The sequence below is a fragment of the Salvelinus fontinalis genome, chromosome 34, assembly GCF_029448725.1.
Source record: "Salvelinus fontinalis isolate EN_2023a chromosome 34, ASM2944872v1, whole genome shotgun sequence".
Lineage (NCBI taxonomy): Eukaryota > Metazoa > Chordata > Actinopteri > Salmoniformes > Salmonidae > Salvelinus > Salvelinus fontinalis.
The window spans coordinates 30,504,163-30,510,648 of NC_074698.1; positions in this window are offsets into that span (position 1 = coordinate 30,504,163).

The following is a 6,486-nucleotide window of genomic DNA, read 5'->3' on the forward strand; positions in this document are numbered from 1 at the left end:
TGGGTGTTTGTGACCCGGTGTGTTGGGGTGTGTTACAGTCCTGGGTCAAATATATAATGTCAAACACTTTCAGATACCAATATGTCCTAAAAGGCACCCTATTCCCTATATAGTGCACTACTTTTGACCGGGACCATAGGGCTCTGATCAAATGTAATACACTATATAGGGAATATAGTGCAATTTGGTACACAGTCCAGGGCTGTGCTTAGTTTAGTTCAGTGGTTCCCAACCCAGGGGTACTAGGAGAGGGTACTAGAGGGGGTACTAGAGAAGACTCATGAGACCATAGGCCTACTGGTCAAAATGCACATGAGGGGGTACTTCAGGGGTACTCTGGGCAGAGCGAAATTCAGTTGGTGGGACAGTAACCGAAAAAACAAAAAGGTTGGGAACCACTGGTTTAGTGTTTCCTGTATAATGGAACCAATGAAACCGATTTGAATATTCCCAAGAGGACAAACTCCAAACTAAATTAAGGTCACAAAGGCTCCGTCCCAGATGGCACCTTGGAAGAGCAGTGGAAGTAGTGTGTCTCTCCTCCATGTATGTGATCTGTCTCTGGTGGGTTAAGACTCTACTGCACCAGGTGCATGACTGACATGTCTGAAATATAACCACATTTTTTTTTATAGCTACATACATTACTTGACAAAAAATATTTTATAATAGAATAATTAAATTGTTTAATTATTAGCATCATCATAACTTTGTATTATGTTTGTTCTTATTTTTATTAACATTATGGTATTTAATCGAAAACGGAGATTAACAGTTTTTATTATGATGTTTATTTTGTTTTAAATTCTGTGTATTTGGATGTATTGATACTTATTAAATGTTTACATGTACACCTATTGGACACGATCCAGCAGGTCGTTTTGTATGTACGTCCTGATGATATCATTTGTAAAAGTGCGAAGTTTTGCAGATTGCACAAAACCTAAAAAGAAAAGACACAGAGACAAACAAATAAAGAAGTAAACTGAAGTAGGAATGGAATTATGCAAATCACCTGACTTGTTGAGTGGTTATTTATCTTTAATAAGGGAGGGAGGGAGGGAGGGGAGAGGAGAGGAGAGGAGAGGAGAGGAGAGGAGAGGAGAGGAGAGGAGAGGAGAGGAGAGGAGAGGAAATTAAAGGGAGGGGAGGGAGGGAGGGAGGAGAGGAAAGGGGGGGTGAGGGGAGGGAGGAAGGAAGGAAGGAATGTTTTGGACAGATGTTATATTATTAGGCCACTGAGTCCACACACAGCCTTGGATGTAGTAGCCAATCTATCCTTGTATAGAATTTGCCACAGAACTAAGATCAGCTTTCCCAAACCTTAACCATTAGAGGGACAAATATGACCTTAAATCAGCATCTATGGTCATCTAAGGCTGTGTTTACACAGGCAGACAAATTCTGATTTAAAAAAAAAAACGAATTGGTATTTTGATCAATTAATCAGATCTTTTCAGAACAGTTATTTTCAGAGCTTATCTGATTGGTCAAAAGACCAATTAGTGACAGAAAAAGATCAGAATTGAGCTATGTAGAAAAGGCCTTCATATCTAGTCTTTCTGTAACTCCCAATCACGGCCAGTTGTGATACAGCCTGGAATTGAACCAGGGTCTGTAGTGACGCCTCTAGCACTGAGATGCAGTGCCTTAGACCACTGCGCCACTCGGGAGTAGCAGTGTGTGGTTGATGGTGGTGAGGTGACAGGCCAATTTAAGACAGCATCCATACACCTCTAGCCTGCAGCCTAGTAGTGATTTCAAATCCTTAAGAGTCAGTTGATGCATCTATCTAAGTAACTTAATTTAAAAATCGCCATCAGAATCCGACAGTTTAAACTTGAGATATCAGTTGTTTTCTGCTGGGACTGCGTCTCAATCCATCCATCCATCCATCCCTCCCTCCCTCCCTCCCTCCCTCCCTCCCTCCCTCTCCTTACCTCCTTCCCTCCCTCCCTATGACGACCTTCCGCATCTGCAGTGGAAGGTGGATGAACGGTGTCGGTAAGACCATGAGACATCCCCAAAAATCGGTCATCTCACAAAAACATCTGTAGCTTCCGAACTAATATGACCCCACTATGGAAAGGGGAGACTCTCCCAAACACGATGGTGTTCTCCGTTTGACTCTACGACCCCCACAAGGTCACGGGACTTGTCTGAAGGTAAACCCATACAAACACATGGAAGAAAGGAGGAAATTTGGTGCCAACAAAAATAAGGGGTTAAATATGTGTCCAAAAAAAACAAAAACATTTTGAGGGATTAAGGACAAAATCCTGGAAACCTCCAACCAGGATTTCTAGAAAACCAATGAATTTGGGTCAAATTACTGGAATTTTGCAACCCTACGCGGCTAGGCCTTAGGTTAATAATGACCTGACTGTTGACGCATCAGTGCTGCACTGCACATGCCACTGAGTCTGTTGAGAGAGAGAAGACTGAGAGGAACAGAGAGAGAGAGACTGTTGACTCATTACTGTTACACGTGCCTCACACAAGCCACTGCCTCTGGCTCCGAAATAGTCGAGAGAGAGAGACTGCAGACTACTTTATCACTGACCTCAACCCAGAGACTCTCAGAGTATTCACAGTCAGCCCATTGACACCCCTATCAGATCACAGCAAAATCAGTCTACTTGTACTGAGCGATACTCAATCATGAGGCATCAAAGACAAAGGAACTGAATAATATTAAGAAATGCTATAGATGGAAGGAAAGTAGTGTGGAAATCTACCAAAAAACAATAAGGCAACAACAAATTCAATCCCTTTTAGACAACCTTTTAAACAAAAAGTTTAACTGTAATTGTGAAAGTGTAAACTAGGCAGTAGAAAACCTAAACAGTATATTTGACCTCTCAGCTTCCCTATCAAATATAAACATTTCAAACAGATGACCTAAGAAAATTAACAACAATGACAAATGGTTTGATGAAGAATGCAAAAACCTAAGAAAACAAATTAAGAAACCTATCCAACCAAAAACATAGAGACCCAGAAAACCTGAGCCTACGCCTTCACTATGGTGAATCACTAAAACAATAGAGAAATAAACTATGGAAAAAGAAGGAACAGCACGTCAGAAATCAGCTCAATGTAACTGAAGAATCCATAGACTCTAACCACTTCTGGGAAAATTGGAAAACACTAAACAACCAACACAAAGAGTTATCTATCCAAAACAGAGATGTAAGGATAAACCACATCTCCAATCTTTTTGGCCCTGTAACAAAGAACAAACAGCAAAAACATATACAGTTGAAGTCGGAAGTTGACATACACCTTAGCCAAATACATTTAAACTCAGTTTTTTACAATTCCTGACATTTAATTCTATAAACAATTCCCTGTTTTAGGTCAGTTAGGATCACCACTTTATTTTAAGAATGTGAAATGTCAGAATAATAGTAGAGAGAATGATTTATTTCAGCTTTTATTTCTTTCATCACATTCCCAGTGGGTCAGACGTTTACATACACTTAATTAGTATTTGGTAGCATTGCCTTTAAATTATTTAACTTGGGTCAAACGTCTTGGGTAGCCTTCCACAAGCTTCCCACAATAAGTTGGGTGAATTTTGGCTCATTCCTCCTGACAGAGCTGGTGTAACTGAGTCAGGTTTGTAGGCCTCCTTGCTCGCACACACTTGTTCAGTTCTGCCCACAGATTTTCTATGGGATTGAGGTCAGGGCTTTGTGATGGCCACTCCAATACCTTGACTTTGTTGTCCTTAAGCAATTTTCCTACAACTTTGGAAGTATGCTTGGGGTCAATGTCCATTTGGAAGACCCATTTGCGACCAAGCTTTAACTCCCTATCTGATGTCCTGAGATGTTGCTTTAATATATCCACATAATTTTCCCGCCTCATGATGCCATCTATTTTGTGAATTACACCAGTCCCTCCTGCAGCAAAGCATCCCCACAACATGATGCTGCCACCCCCAGGCTTCACGGTTGGGATGGTGTTCTTCGGCTTGCAAGCCTCCCCCTTTTTCCTCCAAACATAACGATGGCCATTATGGCCAAACAGTTCTATTTTTGTTTCATCAGACCAGAGGACATTTCTCCAAAAAGTACGATCTTTGTCCCCATGTGCAGTTGCAAACCGTAGTCTTGCTTTTTAATGGCGGTTTTGGAGCCGTGGCTTCTTCCTTGCTGAGCGGCCTTTCAGGTTATGTCGATATAGGACTAATTTTACTGTGGATATAGATACTTTCGTTCCTGTTTCCTCCAGCATCTTCACAAGGTCCTTTGCTGTTGTTCTGGGATTGATTTGAACTTTTCGCACCAAAGTACGTTCATCTCTAGGAGACAGAACGCATCTCCTTCCTGAGCGGTATGACGGCTGCGTGGTCCCATGGTGTTTATACTTGCGTACTATTGTTTGTACAGATGAATGTGGTACCTTCAGGCGTTTGGAAATTGCTCCCAGGGATGAACCAGACTTGTGGAGGTCTACAATTGTTTTCTGAGGTCTTGTCTGATTTCTTTTGATTTTCCCATGATGTCAAGCAAAGAGGCACTGAGTTTGAAGGTAGGCCTTGAAATACATCCACAGGTAGACCTCCAATTGACTCAAATTATGTCAATTAGCCTATCAGAAGCTTCTAAAACCATGACATCATTTTCTGGAATTTTCCAAGCTGTTTAAAGGCACAGTCAACTTAGTGTATGTAAACTTCTGACCCACTGAAATTGTGATACAGTTCACTTTAGCCTAATTTGCTACATAGGTCATCTGCCTTTTTTGCAATTATTTTCCATTGGACAAAAGATGTAACCCACAAATGTTAGTTTGGCAAAAAAAACACCTAAGCAAACAAGTCTTACTGTATTTAAATTATTTTATTTGATTTCAACTAACTTATGTTCTAATTCAATTAAGTTTAAGTGAAATGTGAAATGTGAAAAAGTGAAATAATCTGTCTGTAAATTTTTTGGGGAAAAACTACTTGTGTTATGCACAAAGTAGATGTCCTAACCAACTTGCCAAAGCTATAGTTTGTTAACAAGAAACCAAAACAAGAAACCAAAACAAAGGCAAAGTCTTCTCATGCTTTGTTGATTTCAAAAAAGCTTTTGACCCAATTTGGCATGAGGGTCTGCGATACAAATTGATGGAAAGTGGTGTTGGGGGAAAAATATACGACATAATAAAATCCATGTACACAAACAACAAGTGTGCGGTAAAAATTGGGAAAAAACACACACATTTCTTTCCACAGGGCTGGGGGGTGAGACAGGGATGCAACTTGAGCCCCACCCTCTTGAACATATGTATCAATGAATTGGCGAGGACACTAGAACAGTCTGCAAATTAAATAAAATGTTATTTGTCACATGCGCCGAATACAACAGTTGAACAACCTTACAGTGAAATGCTTACTTACAAGCCCTTAACCAACAATGCAGTTTTATGAAAATACCTAAAAAAGTAAGAGATAAAAATAAGCAACTCCAAGTAATAATGCTTTGGCTTGTGCACACTAATAGGACCTTCTCAGTCAGACCTGCATACCTAATCTTATCAGTCAGACCTGAAGATTGTGTCTCAACAATAATACAATGCACAGGCCTGTCCTGGTCCAGACAGTGGGTCAAAGAGAACTGACGAACAAAATAACAGACATGTTGTGGGTTTCATAGCTCTGGTCCAAGGCGTTACATACAGCAAGCCACACCCGTAACTCCCTGGACCAGAGCTAGGGCTTTCAATATGAACACACGTAATTCCCTGGACCAGAGCTAGGGCTTTCAATACGAACACACGTAACTCCATGGACCAGAGAGCTAGGTCTTTCATTACGAACACATGTAACTCCCTGGACCAGAGCTAGGGCTTTCAATATGAACACACGTAACTCCCTGGACCAGAGCTAGGTCTTTCAATATGAACACACGTAACTCCCTGGACCAGAGCTAGGGCTTTCAATATGAATGCACGTAACTCCCTGGACCAGAGCTAGGGCTTTCAATATGAACACATGTAACTCCGTGGACCAGAGCTAGGGCTTTCAATATGAACACAGATTTATAGAACAAAAGTTACTGGGTCATGATCAATAAAAAAAATCTAAAATATAGATAGATTATCACTTGGCTGTATGAGAGACTAGGTCTCCAGGAGAAGAGCTTGAGTTACAACTGTATCACAATGGCCGCTCCCCTTTGATTATCTCAGGCTGATAGATGGTTGCCAAGAGAACAAAGTCCATTACCATATGATATCTCTGAAGGTTGCTGTTCTGCTCATTCCACCACCATCTCTACCGTCCCCTCTCAGAGTAAACACAGACTCAACCATGGCAAAACCAACACAGAAATCAACGTCTGTATCAAGCGTAGGAGTCGTAGAGCTGGTCTAGGATCAGGTCCCCCTGTCCATGTAATCTAAAAGGACCAGTATTCAGTCATAGAGCTGGTCTAGGATCAGGTCCTCCCTGTCCATGTAATCTAAAAGGACCAGTATTCAGAGTCATAG